Below are 21,498 nucleotides of genomic sequence, written 5' to 3'. Positions count from 1 at the left end.
CAAACATTCTTGTCTCACCTTGTTCCCAGTGTTCGGTCCTTTTGTCCTAAAAAAACATCACAGCTCAGCTGCAGACACAGCCTCATGCTGATGAAATGTGAAGTCACAGCAGAGGTGCCAGATAAATGTTATGGACTTGAAGATATTTTGGCAGTTCAGAGTTCCTTGGGACTTTGGAGGAGAGAGAGATGGTTAAGAGCCCAGCCACTGCCAGATACACTTTTCTCTGCACTGTCTTAACCATTCCCCTGGCTCCCATTACTCACATATGGACAAGGCTCCTAAATCTGTATCTTTGGCTGAGACATTTCCCATGAGCCTCTCTCTTGGCCAATCTTACCCATCTTACATCTAAGCAAATGCAAGTAGCATTTGCTCCAAGAGATTTTGGTCTTTGTGCCAAGTTAGATCTCCTCTCAGACACTCTGGTGTATCCAGCTCTTTATCATCTCACTCATCACAGCCCTTCTTGCAAATACATGTTTAATCAATCTGTCTCCTAAGGTCCTCAAGGGAGATACCGTGTCTACTGAACTCACTGTTCCTTCTCTAGGTCCATTACAATGCTGGGAATTTATCTATATTAGTTTGTAATTTCTTATATAAATTATATAAGAACAGCTATCTTAATTCTTTTAGAGAATAAAGTTAACGAATATCTTCTGTTAATGCTTACATCCAAACCATTTCATCCTGTTTGGTTAATCCCAGAGTACGATGGAAACCATGCCAGTAAGCCATCATAATAATGGATTGTGGGGTCTTAGGTAGATTTTTTTGAGAATCAGAGGTTAAGGCAAGGTTTGGGTTTCAACATGTTATTTGAAGATATAACACAAATGAAGGAAGGAAAGAACCGGGAAAGGATGGGGAGCCAACTCCAGGTTATATGCCTCTGTGCTTGCTACTGCTGTATGTGGTACAAATTACAGATATTACTACTACCAACCAACTGACCGACCAACCAACCAACCAACCAACCAACTAACCATCTACCCACCCAGCCAACCAACCAACTACCCAACCAACAAAAACATAGCCAGTTGCTCAACTAATACACTGCTCAGCCATACAGAATGTTTCTGGATAGAAGTCATACAAATCATGCCACAGAATAGGTCTCAGAAGGGGAAGGGACAAGGATTTCCCTTACACTTCTATTTCCATGGGTAAAAATTAAATAACCTGGGGAGAGGACTTTCTTATATTATTATCTGGTGTGTGTGTGTGTGAGAGAGGGGGGGGGAGAGGGGAGGGGGAGAGGAAGGGGGAGGGAGACTGGCTAGCTAGTGAGTCTCTAGTATCCCTGCTCGCCATCTCTACTTCCCCAACTCTAGGATCGCAGGTATGTATACTCAGCTGAGATTTGTTATGTGAGTTCTGGGGACCATATTTCTCAAGCTTGCACATCAGGTACTTTCCAGCTGAGCCATCTTCTCAGCCCCTGTTTTATCTGCTTAAAAGCTGCTCAGGAAGTCCAAGCCCATGCCTATGAAGTGACTGCCTCCAAGTTGCACAGTTGCTATAAGTGACTATGGAGGAGACTATGCCTTTAAAAAACAAACCCTGCCTCCAGGTTGGTCCTTGATTAGAATCTGGGCACTTAAATTTTCAGAAGAGTTTTCTGAAATGTAAAATGGCTCATTATTTCTAACTGTTTTTGTGTAAGTGTGAGTAGTGTGGTTTATACTGGACCATTGATTCCCTTCTAGGAGTATAGAATTTTGATATGTGCTGGCAGGGAGGTACCTATCTGGCCAGTCCTCAGCAAAACCCTCTGTGACACTAAGTCTCTAGTGCACTTCTCTGGTAGATGACGGCGCTTCGCATGTGTAGTCACAACCTGTTACCGGGGGAGTTAACAGAGCCCCTTTGGAAGCTTGTGCCTGATTTCCAATGGATTTTGCACCAGTACTCTTTTCCTTTGATGTTTTTGTGGCGTGCTCTGTAGCTATAATAACTTACAGTTGTGAATTCTACTATATGCTGTAAGCACTCTAATGCCTTCTAGGACCCGGAGGACCCCTGGCATGGAGAGTATGTCTGACTGCAGGTGGAAGCACCAAGCTGGCCTCAGGAATCGGTTCAGCATGGTGGTGACTGTTGAAACAAGAGCTGAGGCCAAGGAGGGACAAAGACGTGTCAGATACATGTAGCAAAAAGATTCCAGATGGACTCTGGTTGCTACCAGCTGTGCAAACTGCTGGGTGAGTGAATGTCTCTATGGCTCAGCTTTTCCCCGGATAAAGCAGTAAATATGCTGTCTACATTGCAGCGTTGCAAAGATTGGTATAATATACGACTTTCTTTCAGCTGTTTATCTGGGGGAAAAGGCTTCTTTTCTTGCAATTAAAAACATTAAAATATAATTTCATCCTTCCCCCACTCTTTCTTCTTCCTCTAAACCCCTCCCATACCTCCTTCCTGTTCCCATCCCAGTTCATGGCCTCTTTTTAAATTATAATTGTTACATATGTATCTAACTACATAAATACAACCTGCTGAGTCTGGTGTTAGTTGTATGGATATGATTTCAGGAATGTCCACTTGGTGTTGGGTAGCCAGTTAGGGGGCTCATTCCTGGGAAGACAGATTGTTCTTCTCAGGTGTGTCTTAGGTACTTTGTCTAGGGGTGGGACACCATGCAGTTTTCCCCATCCATGCTAGCTTGTCTATTAGTGACATCATTGTTTAGGTCTTCTTAGGCAGCCATATTGTTGAGGATTCGTAGGCGTAGCTTTCCTGTCATTTCTAAGAGGCATGATCCTGTAGCAGACTTCCTGCTCTTGTGGTTCTTACAAGCTTTCCTCTTCTGTCACGTTCTCTGAGTCTTAGATAAAAGAGTTTTATTGTAGAGGTATCAACTGGGGCCAGCCACCCCACTGTCAGTTGCTCTCTACATTTTGACTAATTATGGTTTTCTGTGATGGACTTTATCTGTTCCAAGAGAAGCTTCTTGAATGAGGGTGAGAGCTACATATATTTGTGGGTATGAGGGTAATCATGTAGAATGCAGTTAGGAATTATATTGGTTTAGTAAAGTGTCAGTAGTGGCTTCTCCTTTGAGATCTGTGACCTCACTAGTCCCGGGTAGTTGGCTAGGCTTAAAGAACAGGCATGATTTCCCTCCTGCTGAGGGGGCTTTAAGTCAAATTAGACAGCTATTCATTACTGCCAAGACATGAATTCTACTAATACACCTGTAGGGCTGTCTTTCAATGCTAGTCACTGTTGTTGTTCACGGACATTGCAGCTGGGTAGGACTATTGACTGCTTCCTTCCCTTGGCAGCACAATGAAAGTACAATGAAAGCTAGTTCTCAGGGAAAAGGCTTTCAGGTCAAATCCAGTTTGAATCCTGAGTTCTATGTCCATAGGGCACTGTGTCTTCAGCAACAGGGGCTTACCTTCAACTTCTCAGGGACAACTAAGGGGAGCAGCAATAGCACGTATTATGTTGGAGGGAAACCCTGGGGAAAGGCTTCTTGCTCTCCTACCTTCAGGCTACAGTGGTTTCATGGAGTGGCAGGATGGCTGGAGAGAGTGGGGCTGCTGCTGTGAATGAAGATGGCCATAGTATGTGGGGAGGGAACCATTGTTTCAATGTATCCATTATTGGAAGGGGATGGCCTAGTAAGATGTTACCTGCTTTTAGGACATGCTATTGCAGTAGATCCTCATGGATATGGAAGTATTCCCAAAGGAGTTCCTTTGGAGTCCACCAGGTTACGGCCACTCAGATACTACACCTTGATAATAGCTGCTGCATGGCTTTTCCTTGGGAGTCTCTCTATTCACCCCAGATAGAGAGGTTAATAACAGACTTAAATAAAAACCAACAACAACGGTAGCAAAAAGATTCTTTTTCAAGTCCAGCTTGCTGAACCCATGAGTTTATTGAGCTTATTTTCAAAAGCATGGTAGAGGATGACTGATGGGATCATGGGTGATTTGGGGGTAGCTGCATCACTGAGAAGCTAACCCCAATATGGGAGTCACTCTTTTTCTTTCTTTTTTTGTTTTTTTATTAAGAAGTTTTCTGTTCATTTTACATACCAACCACAGGTGCCCCTCTGCTCCTTCCTTCTGCCCCCCAGCCTTTCCCCCCAGCTCACCCTCCATTCCCACCTCCTCCAAGGCAAGACCTCCCATGGGGAGTCAGCAGATCCTGGTACATTCAGTTGAGGCAGGTCCAAGCCCCTCTCCCTGACCAAGGCTGTGTAAGGTGTCCCACCATAGGCACTGGGCTCCAAAAAGCCCACTCATGCAGTAGGGACGGATCCTGATCCCACTGCCAGGGGCCCCTTAAGCAGGTCAAGCTAAACAACTGTCTCACTTATGCAGAGGGCCTAGTCCAGTCCCATGGAGGCTCCACAGCTACTGGTCCACAGTTCATGAGTTCCCACTAGTTTGGTTTGGTTGTCTCTGTACGTTTCCCCATCATGATCTTGATACCGCTTGCTCATAGAATCCCTCTTCTCTCTCTTTGACTGGACTCCTGGAGCTCAGCCTGGTGCTTGGCTGTGGATCTCTGCATCTGCTTCCATCAGTTACTGGATGGAGGCTCTATGATGACAGTTAGGGTATTCACCAGTCTGATTACTAAAGTAGGCCAGTTCAGGCACCCTCTCCACTATTGCTAGTAGTCTAAGGTGGGGGTCATTCTATGGATTACTGGGAACTTCCCTAGCACCTTGTTTCCTTCTGTTCACTTGATGTCTCCCTCTATCATGGTATCTCTTTCCTTGCTCTCCCACTCTGTCCCTGTTAGGGTCCTCCTTGTTAGCTAGCTTCTCTGGAACTGTGGGTTGTAGTTTGGTTATCCTTTGCTTTATATCTAGCTAGTATCCACTTATGAGTGAGTACATACCATGTTTGTCCTTCTGAGTCTGGGTTACCTTACTCAGGATGATATTTTCTAGTTCCATCCATTTGCCTTCAAATTTCATGATGTCATTGGTTTTTACTGCTGAGTAGTACTCCACTGTGTATAAGTGCCACATTTTTTTTTTATCCATTCTTCAGTTGAGGGGCATCTAGGTTCTTTCCAGGTTCTGGCTGTTACGAATAGTGCTGCTATAAACATAGTTGAGCTTGTGTCCTTGTGGTATAATTGAGCATTCCTTGGGTATATGCCCAAGAGTGATATCACTGGGTCTTGAGGTAGATTGCTTCCCAATTTTCTGAGAAACTGCCATACTGACTTCCAAAGTGACTGTACAAGTTTGCACTCCCACCAACATTGGAAGAGTGTTCCCTGTAGCTAGAGTTTTCCTGCCTGGCCCACGGTCAAGGCAAATCTCTCTCACCTGCCAGTCCCACAGCTGCTCAGACCCGACCAAGTAAACACAGAGACTTATATTGCTTACAAATTGTATGGCCGTGGCTGGCTTCTTGCTAACTTTTCTTACAGCTTAAATTAATCCATTTCTATTATTCTATACCTTGCCACATGGCTCGTGGCTTACTGGCATCTTCACATGCTGTTTGTCATCGTGGCGGCTGGCAGTGTCTCTCTGCCTTAGCCTTCCACTTCTCAGCTTTATTCTCCTCCTTGTCCCGCCTATACTTCCTGCCTAGCCACTGGCCAATCAGTGATTTATTTATTGACCAATCAGCAACACACTTGACATACAGATCATCCCACAGCACTTCCCCTTGCTCTGTATCCTCTCCAACATAAGCTGTCATCAGTGTTTTTGATAATAGCCATTCTGACAGGTGTAAGATGGTATCACAGAGGCATTTTGATTTGCATTTCCTTGAAGACTAAGGATGTTGAGCAATTCCTTAAAAGTCTTTCAGCCATTTGAGATTCTTCTGTTGAGAATTCTCTGTTTAGCTCTGTAGCCCATTTTTTAATTGGATTGTTCAGTATTTTGATGTCTAGTTTCTTGAATTCTTTATATATTTTGCAGATCAGCCCTCTGTCAGATGTGAGATTGGTGAAGATCTTTTCCCATTCTGCAGGCTGTCACTTTGTCTTATTTACCATGTCCTTTGCCCTACAAAAGCTTCTCAGTTTTAGGAGGTCCCATTTATTAATTTTGCTCTCAGTGTCTGTGCTACTGGTGTTATATTTAGGAAGTGGTCTCCTGTGCCAGTGTGTTCAAGACTACTTCCTATTTTCTCTTCTATCAAGTTCAGTGTAACTGGATTTATGTTGAGGTCTTTGATCCACTTGGACTTAAGTTTTGTGCATGGTGACAGATATGGATCTATTTGCAATCTTCTACATGTTGACATCCAGTTTTGCCAGCACCATTGTTGAAGATGCTTTCTTTTGTCCATTGTACAGTTTTGGCTTCTTTGTCAAAAAACCAGGTGTTCATAGTTGTGTGGATTAATATCAGGGTCTTCAATTTGATTCCATTGGTCCACATGTCGGTTTTTATGTCAATACCAAGCTCTTTTTATTACTAGAGCTCTATAGTAGAGCTTGAGGTCAGGGATGGTGATGCCTCCAGAGTTGGCTTTATTGTACAGGATTGTTTTAGCTATCCTGGGTTTTTCATTTTTTCATATGAAGTTGAGTATTGTTCTTTCCAGGTCTGTGAAGATTTGTGTTGGGATTTTGATGGGGATTGCATTGAATCTGTAGATTGCTTTTGGTAAGATTGCCATTTTCACTATGTTAATCCTACCTATCCATGAGCATGGGAGATTGTTTTCTAATATCTTCTTTGATTTCTTTCTTCAGAGACTTAAAGTTCTTGTCATACAGGTCTTTTGCTTGCTTAGTTAGTTACCCCAAGGTATTTTATATTATTTGTGGTTATTGTAAAGGGTGATGTTTCTCTCATTTCTTTTTCAGCCAGTTTATCATTTGTGTATAGGAGAGCTACTGATTTTTTTGTGTTACTCTTGTATCCTGCTACATTACTGAAGGTGCTTATCAGCTGTAGGAGTTCCCTGGTAGAGTCTCTGGGGTTACTCATGTATACTATCATATCATCTGCAAATAGTGAAAGTTGGACTTCTTCCTTTCCAATTTGTATCCCTTTGATCTCCTTTGGTTGTCTTATTGCTCTAGCTAGAACTTCAAGTACTATATTGAATAAATATGGGGAGAGCAGACAGCCTTGTTTTGTTCCTGATTTTAGTGGAATTGCTTTGAGTTTCTGTCCATTTAATTTGAGTTGGCTGTCAGCTTGCTGTAAATTGCTTTTATTATGTTTAGGTATGTTCCCTGTATTCCTGATCTCTCCAAGATCTTTCTCATGAAGGGGTGTTGGATTTTGTCCAAGGCTTTTTCAGCATCTAATGAAATGATCATGTGTTTTTTCATTCTGTTTGTTTATATGGTGTATTACATTCAAAGATTTTCGTATGTTGAATCATCCTTGCATCTCTGGGATGAAGCCTACTTGGTCATCATGGATAATTTTTTTGATGTATTCTTGGTTTTGGTTTGCCAGTATTTTATTGAGTATTTTTGCATCAATGTTCACGAGGGATAATGGTCTGTAATTCTCTTTCTTTGTGGCATCTTTGTGTGGTTTGGGTATCAGGGTAACTGTAGCCTCATAAAAGGAGTTTGGTAATATTCCTTCTGTTACTATTGTGTGGACCAATTTGAAGAGTATTGGTATTAATTCTTCTTTGAAAATCTGGTAGAATTCTGTGCTGAAACCATTTGGTCCTGTCTTGTTTTTTTTTTTTTTTTTTTTTTTTTTTTGGTTGGGAGACTTTTAATGACTGTTTCTATTTCCTTAGGAGTTATTGGTCTATTTAAATTGTTTATCTGGTCTTGATTTAACTTTGGTATGTGGTACCTCTCCAGAAAATTGTCCATTTCTTTTAGGTTTTCCAATTTTTGATGTACAGGTTTTGAAATATGACTTGATGATTCTCTGTATTTCCTTGTTGTCTGTGGTGGTATTGTGTTCCCTGAAATATTGTGCACGCTAATAAACTTATCTGGGGTCAGAGAACAGAACAACCAAACTGTTAAGATTCCTGCTACAATTGTCTGTTGTTATGTATCCCTTTTCATTTCTGATTTTGCTAGTTTGTATGTGCTTTCTCTGCCTTTTGGTTAATTTGGATAAGGGCTTGTCTATCTTTCTGATTTTCTCAAAGAACCAACTCTTTATTTCATTGATTCTTTGTATTTTCTCTTTGTTTCTATTTTATTGATTTCAGCCCTCAATTTGATTATTTCTTGGTGTTTATTCCTCCTGGATGAGTTTGCTTCTTCTTGTTCTATAGCTTTCTGGTGTGCTGTTAAGTCACTAGTGTGAGATTTCTCCAACTTCTTTATGTAGGCGTTTAGTGCTATGAACTTTTCTCTTAGCACTGCTTTCATTATGTCCCATAAATTTGGGTATGTAGTACATTCATTTTCACTGAATTCTAGGAAATCTTTAATTTCTTTCTTTATTTTTTCCTTGACCCATTGGTGATTCAGTGGGGCATTATTCTGTTTCCATGAGATTATAGGCTTTCTATAATTTTTGTTGTTGTTGAAATCTAACTTTAAGTCATGGTGGTCTGATAAAATACATGAGGTTTTCCATTTTTTTTGTATCTTTTGAGATTTGCTTTGTGACCAAGTATGTGGTTGATTTTAGAGAAGGTTCCATGGAGTGCTGAGAAGAAGCTATATTCTTTTGTGTTAGAGTAGAATGTTTTACAGATATCCATTAAGTCCATTTGAGTCATAACATCTGTTAGTTCCCTTATTTCTTTGTTAAGTTTCTGTCTGGCAGACCTGTCCATTAGTGAGAGTGTGGTGTTGAAGTCTCCCACTGCTAGTGTGTGGGGTTTGATGTATGGTTTAAGCTTTAGTAATGTTTCTTTTATGAACGTAGGTGCCCTTGTATTTGGGGCATAAATATTCAGAATTGAGACTTCATCTTGGATTTTTCCTGTGGTGTATATGTGATTTCCTTCCCAATGTCTTTCGATTGATTTTAATTTGAAGTCTATTTTGTTAGATATTTGAATAGCTATACCATCCTGCTTCTTGGGTCCATTTGATTGGAAAGTCTTTTCCCAGCCTTTTACTCTGACGTAGTGTCTGTCTTTGAAGTTGATGTGTGTTTCTTGTATACAGCAGAAGGATGAATTTTGTTTTCATATCCATTCTGTTAGCCTGTGTCTTTTATAGGTGAATTGAGTCCATTGATATTAAGGGATATTAATGACCAGTGATTGTTAATTCCTGTTATGTTTTGGTGGTAGTGTTGTGTGTTTCCTTTCTTTGGTATTTGCTGGTGTGGGATTATCTATCGCCTGTGTTTTTATGGGTGCATCTGACTTCCTTATGTTGGATTTCTCCTTCTAGTGCTTTCTGTAGGTCTGGATTTGTGGATCGGTATTGTTTAAATCTGGTTTTATCATGGAATATTTTGTTTGCTCTGTCTATGGCGATTGAGAGTTTTGTTGGGTATAATAGTCTGGGTTGGCATCCATGGTCTCTTAGTGTCTGTATAATGTCTGTCCAGGACCTTCAGGCTTTCAGAGTCTCCATTGAGAAGTCAGTTGTTATTCTGATGGGTCTGCCTTTATATGTTACTTGGCCTTTTCCCTTTGTAGCTCTTAATATTTTTTTCTGTATTCTGTATGTTTAGTGGTTCGATTATTATGTGGTGAGGGGACTTTTTTTTTGGGTGGAGTCTAGTCTATTTGGTGTTCTGTAAGCTTCTTGTATCTTCATAGGCATTTCTTTCATTATATTGGGAAAGCTTTCTTTTATGATTTTGTTGACTATATTCTCTGTGCCTTTGAGTTGGTATTCTTCTCCTTCTTCTATCCCTATTATTCTTAGGTTTGGTCTTTTCATGGTGTCCCAGATTTCCTGGATGTTTTACATTGTGACTTTGTTGGCTTTAATGTTTTCTTTGACTGATACATCTATTTCCTCTATTGTATCTTCAACACCAGAGATTCTCTCTTCCATTTCTTGCATTCTGTTGGTTATGCTTGCATCTGTAGTTCCTGTTTGTTTACTCAGATATTCCATTTCCACCAATCCCTTGGTTTGTGTTTTCTTTATTGCCTCTATTTCAGTTTTTAAGTCTTGAACTGTTTCCTTCACCTGTTTGATTGCTTTTTCTTGGTTTTTGTTTTTTGGCTTTCTTTATGGGGTTTATTGATTTCTTCCAATTTTTTGTTTGTCTTTTCCTCAATTTTTTAAAGGAAAATTTTCGTTTCATCTTTAAAGGCCTCTATCATCTTCTTAAAGTCATTTTTAAGGTAGATTTCTTCTGCTTTTTCTGCACTGGAATTTTTAGTTCTTGCTGATGTAGAACCACTATGTTCTGTTGGTGCCATATTGATCTTTATGTTTTTGAATGTATTTTTGCACTGGCGTCTACCCATCTCTTCCTCCAATCGGTGCAAATGGTGTCTGTGTCTGAGGGAGCCTCTTCAGTTCCAATTGGCTCTCTTGTTCCAATGGGAGCTCTTGGTCCACTCAGAGCCAGTGGAGTCTGTGTCTCAGGGAGGAGCTGTGATCTCAGAGATGGGTGGAGTTGGGGGATGGGGTGGGGCTTGTAGGTTACAGGATCTGGTGGGGGATGGTGGTAGTCTGGCCTGCCTGCTGGCTTGCAACTGATATTGCAATGGGTAGGGTATGGGGGCACTGGTTGTCCCCCTGGGTCTAAAGCCTAGAGGCTGGGGTGGTCAGCTAGGAAAACAAAGACTCACCTCTTGGTCCACCCAGAGCCAGTGGAGTGTGTCTCAGGGAGCAGCTGTGGAAAGTGACTCTTGAAAACGGTGTCACTGGAGTTTCTTTCATGACTTGGAGGCAGCTTCGTCAGAGAACTTTCTTTCTCCTGTTTACTGCTCATATAACCTCAAGGAAGGGCCTTGTGAGTCTTGTGTCAAGAGTCTTGTGAGTTCTGTAAACTTGTGATTTTAATGATCCCCATAATCTCCTTTCCTCCATCTAGGAAGAAGAGGAGAGCATGCTTCAATCTGGAAACACTAGCTCTATAATATTGACTCTCCAAGGCTTGACAAGCCCAAAATCACATGGAAAATTCTTTTTAAAAAGTTAATGGATGTGTGTATATGTGTGTGTGTGTGTGTGTGTGTGTGTGTGTGTGTGTGTGTGTGTGTGTGTGCACATGCGCACGCGCGCACACGCACACATGCTTTGTGGCTGTATGTGTACAGGTGTGTCATGGCACATGTATAGAGTCAGAAGACAATTTTCAGGTGTCTGTTATTGCTTTCCACCTTGTTGAGTCAGGGTATCTCTTGTTTCTGCAGCACTGAGAGTTCCAGGCTACGATCTTCAGTCAATTCTCCTTTGATGTGCTGGGATTACAGATGTGTGACACTACATCTGACTTTTAACATGAGTTCTGGGCATTGAACTTGGGTTGTCAGATTTGCATGGCAAGTACTTTTACCTGCCAGGCCACCTTCCCACTTTCTACTTGGAACACTCTTATTAGTCTCCCATTTTCTTCAACAATGAGTATTAGAACAATTTGGCTATAAACATTAGACTTTGACTAACTTAAGTAAGAACCCATAAATGGAAGGTTTAAGAATGGCTTGTGAGGCTTCCTGTAAAACTAGATTTAATGTAGGGAAAAAGCCCAGGCAGGTCTCAACATCTCTGCTCCATGAGCTTTCTAGAGTATGGCCATCAGATGGAAGCTTTAACTACTTGGCTCTCTTACTCTTCGAAGCTGAAGGTCCTTTGGAGTGGGAGTGGGAACTCAATAGGAAGGAAGGAAGCCAAAGGAAGGTGGCGGCATGAACTGAAGCAGGTAGGATGTTGACTCAGATCTGATTTTCTAAAGGGACCTCTGTCCTACAGGACTTAAGCCGCTGGCCACTGCTTTGATTCTGTGACTTCTGGAGCATAGTTCTACATATCTGTCTTAGTTAGGGTTTCTATTGCTGTGAAGAGACACCATGACCGTGGCAACTCTTATAAAGGAAAACATTTAATTGGGCTGGCTTACAGTTTGAGAGGTTTAGTCCTGTGTCATCATGGTGGGACATGATGGCATGCAGGCAGACATAGTGCTGGAGAAGGAGCTGAAAATTCTACATCTTGATCTGAAGGCAGCAAGAAATGCACTGAGACACTGGGCATGGCTTGAGCATATATGAGACCTCAAAGCCCACCCCCACAGTGACACACTTCCTCCAATAAGGCCACACCTACTCCAACAAAGCCACACCTCCTAATAGTGCCTCTCCCCATGAATTTATGGGGGCCATATTGCATTCAAACTACCACAGGGTTTGTCAAATTTTATTATTTTTGAGGAATTTTCACATCTTCCATTCTTCTATGTTTTTCAAATCACATGCAGATCTCTTATTGTCATCTTGACTTAATCTTGATGGCTTCCTCAACCATATTGCTTTCACTACTCATGCTTCCCTAAACCTTTGAAGATGCTCTGCTGTCTGCTTGAAGTGATTTTTACTAGTCTATAAATGCTTACTCACCTTCAAGCTCAAATGTCACCCCTTCTGTGAATCCCACCCTCCCTGAAGTCATGCAATTAGTGGCAGAAGCTCATATACATATCCAGGTCCCCCGGCTGCTGGTAGCGTCATTACAGTAAAGTGGCTACTAATTAGGGGTAGGGAGTCAAATAACTCCAGATTTGAGTACCAGTTCTCCATTTATTCTCTAAATTAACCTTGGACTGTGACTTGCCATCTTGGAGACTTGGGTTTCTCTGCTTTAAAGTGATTTTAATGTAACCATCTTCACATGAAAATTAAACAAAATGGTACATGGAAAGAGGTTTGTACCATGCATGCGTGGCTCACAGAGAGTCCTCAACAAATGTTGGCTATTATCGTGGTACTGTATTTCTGTCCTGGGAAGATTATGTAAATGAATTAAAGTGTAGAGAGTTTCAAAATTCCCTGGGGCAAGTAGAGTAACTGTAACATGCAAAGTCTTGGAAAGCCCCTGGGAAGAGTCAGCATTGAAAGTCTGCTACTATAAAAGTTGTAAACAGATCTGAAAATACTAATTAGGCAAGGGTATAACTCACTATCCTAAATAATGAAATATATTCGGTGGTTGTTCATGGTTCAAAATAATAAATTCTAAATTAGTCACTCAGAGCATTATTAATAACTAAACACAGGCTGTAAACAAATGGAAGTTGTACTTTTGATGCTTATGAATTTAGTAACAAGAGAAAATACCAAGATCAGACCCTTTTGAGATTAACTTGGCTCAGCGAGGTAGTCTGGTTTAGTGGGGGGATCACCAGCCTTAGACTGAGAACATCTTGAGTCCTGACTTGGCTAGTTGTTGGTTATGTGATCTTGGGGTCAGCACAGGCTTTAAGAGAACTCCTTCACCTCTATAGTGAGAAGAGACTTTCTCATCAGGCTGTTAATTCAAGGGCAGGATAATCTGCAAGAAAGGCACTGAAAGAGTGGAAAATGCTTTTTAGACTATAAAGTACGGCTGATTCAAGAGTGCACTTAGGAAGACAAAGCAATTACTCATCTTCCTCCTCTTGTTCCTTTCATTCATAGATGAGCACCTATTATAAGTCCAGGATGGTATACATTTCAGTGGGGGATAAAATAGGCTTCAGAAAGTGTGGCATCCATGTTCAAGAAACCAGTCTAGTTGAGAAGGCAGTGGTCCAAACAGTGCATAAGCAAATGTTTATTTTACCTGGTTGCTTCACTTAAGTCCAGGGAGACACAATGGAAGAGTATGGTTAGGGGTCACTCAAGGCCATCTTGTGTGAGATCATAGATAACATCCTGTACTACAATAGGAAGAGGGCGGCGGCGGAGAAGGAGGAGGAGGAGGAGGAGGAGGAGGAGGAGGAGGAGGAGGAGGACAGTGTATATGTCCAGAACACAAAAAGAGTAAGACAAATGAGAAAGCAATACAGATGTGCTTAGCGATGTCCAGTCAATAATTCCTTGGGGACACATTAGTATTGGGTATAAAATGAGTGAAGTGCTGTTCAGGTGACCTTGAGACCCACAGGAGAAGGTGTGGTTTCCCTATCCTAAGGGTTTTAGCACTGGATGGGGAGCAGGGGCTAGTGTGAGACAGTATTGGCAAAGTCCTTGTTTCTTTGTGAGTTAAGTGCCACCTACTATTGACCTGAACTGTTGGGTTAAGTCATTTGGCAAAGTCTGGCTAATGTATTTTTACAGAGGAAGACTGTACCTTTAAATCCACAGCTCAAGAAAACATGTCAGTTTGCCAAGTTTCTGCTAAGCCATCCTGAAAAAAAAATATTCAACAGCTTTCCCCAGCCGGAGGCTCCAATATCCAATCTCTGTCTCAAATGATAAATGACATTTGTCAGTTGACAAAGTGAATGGCCTCAACCATTTGAGGACATGGTCCTGCTGTGCATAGCACTCCTGTTGAACTAGCCAAGAGCACCTTGAGGTGAGAAAAAGCTTTTTTTAAATTCACCAGTCTCCTAGAGATAGCCTGAAAACAAGCTGCCTTTTTGTTGCTCCGAGGGCAGCTCCTCACTAGGAACTGGAACCTTGCCTGAAAGTACCTGTCAGGGCCAGAGACGATTTGTCAGGTCTGAGAGACCCGATTAGCCAGGGGTTGGCCAGGTCCTTTGCTGGTGGACATACACTCGGGCTATATTTCTGCTGGGATATTTGTTCCCTTTTATAGTATCCCTTATTGCTTTAGAACAGAAGTCAGCACGGCTGGACAAAACCCTACCATATTGACACTGGTAGAATAGTTGACGGGTGTAAGTGCATAATTGTAGGGGACCAGCCCCCGCCTTTTCCTGGGTTCCTACAAGGAGGAGAGAGGAGTAAGGAATTTGTAGATAGAATGATAGGCCTAGCCAAGAAGAAGAAGAAGAAGAAGAAGAAGAAGAAGAAGAAGAAGAAGAAGAAGAAGAAGAAGAAGAAGAAGGACAGAACACAAGATAGCTTGGTAGCTTGGGGAGGACATGGATCAATATCCACCAGCCCAGAACTTTATTCAAAAGGGCTTTTTATAACAATGCCAAGGGGCGAGGCAAAAGACCTCCCCCTTGCTAGATACAACCAAGTGTAGACTCTTCCGAATGCCTGGTACCCAGGCCCATGGTCTTATCATCCTCTTATGCAGCTGTGCTGGCAAAGCAAGCTCAGATCTCACTAGGAAACCTCTGGAGGCTCCCACACATAATAGGAAGAGAATAACTAATTTCACCATTCTGGTTCATCTCTCAAAATTCAGGGTATTTAATATGCTCAGTCCAACCCAATGAATGATAGTATCACCACCCCCAACCATTATGACTACTAAAACAATTTCCAACCCTTACTTCCAGGGATTGTAGAGAACCCCAAAAAGTACAAAGGAGTACTGAATATCCATAATGCCCCTGTCTTCCAGCTAGTTTTAGACTGCATTGCTACTCTCCGGGGTCATATGGGCAAGGCAAAATTGGTCCCTGGCCCTACAGGATGGACAGGAGTGACCAACTGAAGGTCCAGAGTTGGGTTGCCCCCTCACTCTGCTTTCTGAGCTAGGTGTTCATTCCTTGCTAAGCCCTGTGTGTGTGTGTGTGTGTGTGTGTGTGTGTGTGTGTGTGTGTGTGTGTGTGTTCTTCAGCTCAGGATGAGACTGGGATGTGACATGAGTTCTGAAGAGCTGTGAAAAGCTGACAAAAGGCAACTGGTCAGATAGAGGAACTTCACCATGATCTCACTGCAAACAGTTGCTAAAAAGAAAGGTTTTCCAATTTGTTCTTGTCCGCATTAAGGGTTATGGAGTGAGGATAGCCTCAAGGTCAGCTGGTTTAATCATCTGGGTCATGATTTCTAGTATGTGGTACATTGGCAGTTTGTATTCAGCTGAGTGGGGTCCTTGTGCAAAAATGAAGATTCATGGTCCCCAAGACATACTCCGCCAGACTGTCTGGGTTTAGGATTAGGAATCTGAATATTCCACAAGAACCCTGGGTGATTCTTCAAGCTGGAATCTGAGAGAGCTAAGGATCCCCCTGATACCTGAGGTCTGCTTAAGCATCACAGTTACTAGTTGCATATCTGTGAATATATTAAGTGGAACAGGTCTCACTTCTTTGGAGGAAACCATCTGCCTCTCTGGACAGTCTTGCTTACCAAGCTTTTCCCAACAGTGTAATGTCACCGATGGGGGAAAGAGCCCCCAAACAGACATAATGACATACTCTAAACTTACATGTGGTTCCCTGTGGTAGGGAGAGTAAATGTAGAAACTAGAGAAACTCAACGAGAATTTTGAGTTTTTTTCTATATCTGTATTGCTCAAATTTTTCTTTTACATTAATTTGGGTAGTTAAAAAAATAAAGCAATACTATCACTGGTGTTATTTTATTTGTGCCTGAGTCTGCTTTGCTTACACTTTCCTCTTTTGTTCTAAGGAATGTTCACGGAGTCTCACGGGACAACCAGTTCTTCCCCATCTGTTGAGATGTTTGGCCACTCTTGGCTCAACTCTTTTGTAGTGCCAGCTCCCTAGCTCCCATGAGCTTGGTCTCTAGGCCCTTGTGTGGTGACTTGGTACAGAGTTCTGGGAATCTGTCACTCCTCATGTAAATGGAGATGCTTTTCAGGTTTACTGTATTTCCGGGAAACATTATGCTCCATGCTTTGTACCAAGAGCTATGTTCCATGTGGTTCAGAGGGAGGGTGTCATTCCTACCTCCCAGAGCCCACTCTTTCATTAATGCTGCTTAAGATTTTTTTTGGCAACCATGTCATACTGACAGCTCCTATTGAGTTGAGAGTCAGCTGAAACTGCTACATCTCTTTCATACTGGCTCCTACCACCCTATACTGCTTCCACTGGCTTTCTGGGCCCACGCGAAGAACGTTAAGCTAATTCCTCTTAAACTTCATCTTGTTAGGCTTGGTTCATTGATCCAGGAGCCTGATGCCTCTTTTCTTTTGGATCTTGATTTCGCTCTCAGCAGAAAGCCTTTTCTGCAAAGTTTGATTTTATTTGACTGCAGGGGAAAAAATCCCTCTTTATTTTGAACTGGAGATTCTCCTAGAAAGTCAGTCTGAGCATGGCATTTCCTAATACCCTGAACAAATGCAGAGCTTGCTGTCAGCCTGATTGGACAAAGCTCTGCTTCAGGGTCTGCTACCTGCAGGCTGCTAATGCAGGTCCCACAACATATGCCACCAGGCTTTGAAAGGGAGCTGTGAAGACAGAAGCCCCACACCCCAGACAGATGGGTGTCTCTGCTCCTCTGAAACACCCCCTGGGAAGACTTGATTGGAGCATCTCTCCAGAATGGGATGCCTGTGTATTGTGAGCGGCTTTATTGCTCAGAGCATCTGGGTATGTTGTGATAAACAGCATGATAGATGATTTTAACGCTTCTAGAATGGGTTGCCCAGAGAGAAGGAGCAGAACAGAGAATACTTACCTCCCTATTGCTTGGAACAGAGCACATGAAGCTTCCATCAGATTTGTTCTTCTTACTCATCCTGGTGGTAATTTCAGCACCAGGAATCTGAGGAGGACTTAGGTGGTGATTTACTGGAGGAAGTGAGCTAGATCGAATGTTCATTTATATTTTCAGCCAATATTCTCTGAGGCTTGGTAAGAGTCACTCTGCTAAGCATTGGGGATAGATGGCAAGAATGCCAGGCATATGTTCTGGGCTCACAGAACTTTGAGCTTAGGCAAAGAGGCATATGCCAATAAAACAATTGCTGGCATACAAGCGTAACTACAACGGTGGTAAACGCAGTCAGGAGAATATGTTGTTATGACTACGAGTCTAATTTCAGTCGAGAAGGTCAGGGAAGGTTTCTCTGAAGAGGCAATGCTGCTGCGAGCTGCAGGCTGAGTGGGAGGAGTAAGTTCCGGCCAGTGTGTGGGAGACTCTGTGCAAGTGGGGACATACGAAAGCCATGTGTCTGGATGAGGGGAGCAAAGAATGGAACACGTTGCCGTGTAATGTCAGAAGTGTCAATAACGATGGTGGTAATAATATTAATTAATGGTTTCAAGGTTGCGATGTTCCAGGTACTGTACTAACTGTTTTATATGTATTAACTCATCTATTTTTACTGGTGAATTTATAAAATGTTCACTATTTTTTTTTTGTAGTTCTGATAAGTAAACTCAGGGAATTATGCAGGCTAGGCAAGCACTATACAAAGTTTACTTTTAAAAAAAATATTAGTTCTTCTTATTTCCATTTTCTAGGAGAGGAAATTGAGACACGCAGTAGGTAAGTGTTTTCTCCCAACTGGGAAGGGGCAACATTTTTTAGGGTCTTAGAGTTCCTTTTAAGGCTTTTGGTATTAGCTTTAGGGACCATGAGAAGCTAATGAGTATTTTAAGCGGGGAAGAAACATGGTAGCATTTGTGTTTTGGGGAAGCTTGGCAGCAGTCACAGACTCCAGGTGAGAGATGCTAACAGCATGTGTGTGAGACTTGTAGCCACGGAAGGGAGCAGATTGGTTTGAAAGGGAGAATGTGTTTCTAGTAAACAAAGACCTGCTAAAGGACTGGGCAGAGGGATGGTATCACAGACTTCATTCTTGTCAAATGAGGCAAATTCTGAGTTCTGCTTGGGATTTGTGAAGTTTGTGGGAGCCAATCCCCACTCAAAGGAAAGGACCAGACTCTGATTCTAGAAGGTTCTTATGGAGAGGTAGTGAATGAAGTGGCAGACTGGATGAGATTGCTCAAGGAGAGAGTACTTGGAGGATTCAGAGCCCCTGGGATAGACACAGCCTAATGAACTCCAATGAGTAGTGACCATATAGGGGAAGGTCAGCCTACTGAGGGGATCGCAAAGGAGCAACAGGCAGTAACAGCTAGGAGAATGTGATGACAGTCTCTGGAGAGAATGCACTCATGGGAGAGGCCAGGTGATGAGTGCAGTGTGCTCCTGAAGGATGAAAATCATCCATGAGATTCAGCAGCATGGGGATTGTATTTGTTTTCATAGTTGCTACAACACATTCCTACTCAGTGGCTTGAGACAACGTATGTGTCTTCTCTCTGCTCTGGAGTCAAGAAGCTTGAAATCAAGGTGTTGGCAGTACTGTGCTCTCCCGGAAGGCTCCAGGGAGCAGTCTTCCTTGTCTCATCTTCTCCTGTTTTTTTGACTTGTAGATGCGTCACTCCATTCTTTGCCTCCATCTTCATGTGGCCTTCTTTCCTGAATGCCTTTGGGTCTGTATCATTTGATAAGGGCCTTAATCACATTGGATTGGGCCCACCCTAAGAGTCAAATTAAGTTGATTAGATCTAAAGGAAACTTGTTTTCAAATAAGGTCACATTCATGAGTTCTGGAGACAGGACTTGAACATGTCTTTTTGGAGGACACAGTCACCTCAAAACAGAAGCCAATGGTAACTTCTTTTCTTTCCCCCAAGACAGGGCTTCTCTGTATATCCCTGGCTGCCCTGGAACTTGCTTTGTAGACCAGGATGCCTGCCTCTGCCTCCTGAATGCTGGGATTACAGGTAAAGGCATGCTTCACCATGCAAAGCAAAGCCGATGGTAACTTTGAGAGTTTTTGGTGGAAAAAAAGAAAGATGACCAGAGAATGTTAAGAAAGGATTGAGAGATGGAAAATTATAACCAGAACAGAAAAAGGTAAGTTTTTCCCCCTAGAAAATTGGCCTCCTGGATCATTGGAACACAAACCAAAATTAGAAAATATTTACCAAAGCACCAGCTCCGGCACCTCTGTGTGACCTTGGAGAAGCCATTTGACCTCTTCAAGCCCTGGCTCCTCACTGGAGCAATCATCATACCCCTTCAGCCCACTTTTGGAGTGATCTGGAGATCTTGTGAATATCTCAGGAGACATGGCCCAGAAAGGCTCTGTAGATCGTGACACAAGAGGTTGTCATATGTGATTCTAGGGAAACTTCCCCAAATGTGGATATATGGAGACACAGGACTGTGGGAATCAGGAGGCCCAGGTAGAACACCAGGACTTAGAGCATTTCCACCCTCCAACGAAGCCTGAAGACTCAGCTGTGGAGTAAGTTCCCTCAAGTACTCTGAGACTTGGTCTCAGGGGGACTGTATCTGCACAGCTTTTACAATGATGTTCCTCTGCAGTTACTCATAGGTGATCTCACACTCAATCTTGGAACCTCTGATGCAGGTAAAGAAGTTGAAACCTAGAGTTCGTAGCTCTTGAGTACCAGTTAGGGTCTCTGAGAACTGTACCTGCCAGGGTCTCAGGTTTAGCATTTGTTACCATGGCAAACCTGTGGTAGCCAAGTCCCAGGATCATCTGTATGCTATTTTATCATAGGGTTGGGACAACTGGCCTGTAGGTAGAAACTGGTTGGAGAGGCTCAGCTGAGCAAACCCAGGGTAGGTGGGATCCAGGCAAAGACACTGTAGGTGCCAGCCACTATGGATGAGAGTCAGGCAAGCAGACAGCTGTGGTGGACTCTGTGAGAAAGGGCAGACTATCCTCCCATGAGGAAGAGCCAGTTGGCTGCAGGGGCCCAGATGTTAGCAATGATTAATTTACTCCTTGTTGGCTTTGTCAGGTGTTGGGGCCAGACACTGGGCTGGTGCTGAGAGGCTGCAGCAGGAGGCTGGGTCCTAGGGTTATGGGATGGGACCCTAGGTTTGGCAGGGGTGGGTGGATGGGGCTCAAAACAGGTAGGGAACTCCCCTCAAAGCAGCTGTATGCACACGTAAGCTCCTGAGATCCCTTTCAGTGCATCTCTCCATGCATTCCCTCTGGGGTGGCAAGAGGGGCTGCATTTCTAAAATTGGGCTACAGTGTTCCCTAGCATCTTACACACCCAGTCTTGGAAAGTGATGTAGGCAAATGCTCTCGGGTGATGCCTTTCATGCTATATCATGAGCCACACTTTGGGTAACAAGACGAAGGAAACTGGATTGATCTCAGCGTTTACTCTGATGGCTTGAATTGCAGGGGCTGAGGCTACAGTTCCCAGATTCCCAGCACTGTCTGCAGTGACTGTGCATCTCTCTGGAGTCCCATGGTCTCCAGCTGGAACATCCGTTCTCTTTCTAGACTAGCTTCTGAAGCAGACCATTTTGACATGACTCACTTGGTGCCTTTGGCACAGCCAGCATGCCATGTCCAACCTAATAGGCCTAGTGCTGACCTGTCCATGTCTTGCTTTACTGATTCTTAATTCAGACGTTTTCTTTCAAGATTCACATTGGGCTCTCCACACTCATCCAAGCAGCTGTGCTGAGAGGCCAACAGGCAGGGCTTCAGGTCTACTGTCAAGCAGGGTCATGGGTACACATGGGAAGATTTGAGGAGACGGCTGGAAAGATGCAGCTTTGACAAACTTTTCCGAATGGATTAGAAACTCCTAAAACAAAATTTGGAATTTCAGCATGTACCTTGGTATCTTTCCAAAATGCAGATTCGTTTTGGATTATTTATGGAACTAGATGGTTGCGCACCATAATCCTTCTCTTGCCTAAGGCCTCTCGGGGGAGCGAGGACCTGGCACGAGCCCCAGACAAACCGCAGAGGGAAGTGCCTAGGTAGGATGTAGAGGCTGAGGAGGCCCTGTGGGTTGAGGCAACTCAACTAGAG

The 21,498-nt window shown here is 43.0% G+C and overlaps 1 protein-coding gene across 2 annotated transcripts in view; it reads left to right on the top strand.

The window, feature by feature from the left end:
- Positions 1 to 17,017: 17,017 nt before the first annotated feature.
- The window catches only part of Olfm4 (olfactomedin 4), a 121,832-nt gene continuing 117,351 nt past the window's right edge, over positions 17,018 to 21,498 (top strand). Inside the window, exons 1-2 of one of the 2 annotated variants that reach the window (XM_052732630.1) lie at positions 17,018 to 19,938; positions 21,323 to 21,446. The gene's annotated coding sequence lies outside the window, so the exon portion shown is untranslated. Of the gene's footprint in view, positions 21,447 to 21,498 lie in introns of both variants that reach the window. The other variant, XM_052732631.1, reaches the window with a different exon arrangement.

This window comes from Peromyscus californicus, unplaced genomic scaffold (assembly GCF_007827085.1).
Source record: "Peromyscus californicus insignis strain IS unplaced genomic scaffold, ASM782708v3 Scaffold_12__1_contigs__length_115047231, whole genome shotgun sequence".
In the NCBI taxonomy this organism is placed as follows: domain Eukaryota; kingdom Metazoa; phylum Chordata; class Mammalia; order Rodentia; family Cricetidae; genus Peromyscus; species Peromyscus californicus.
The sequence above is the reverse complement of the archived record's forward strand: the minus strand, read 5'-3'. Positions and strand labels throughout refer to the sequence as shown.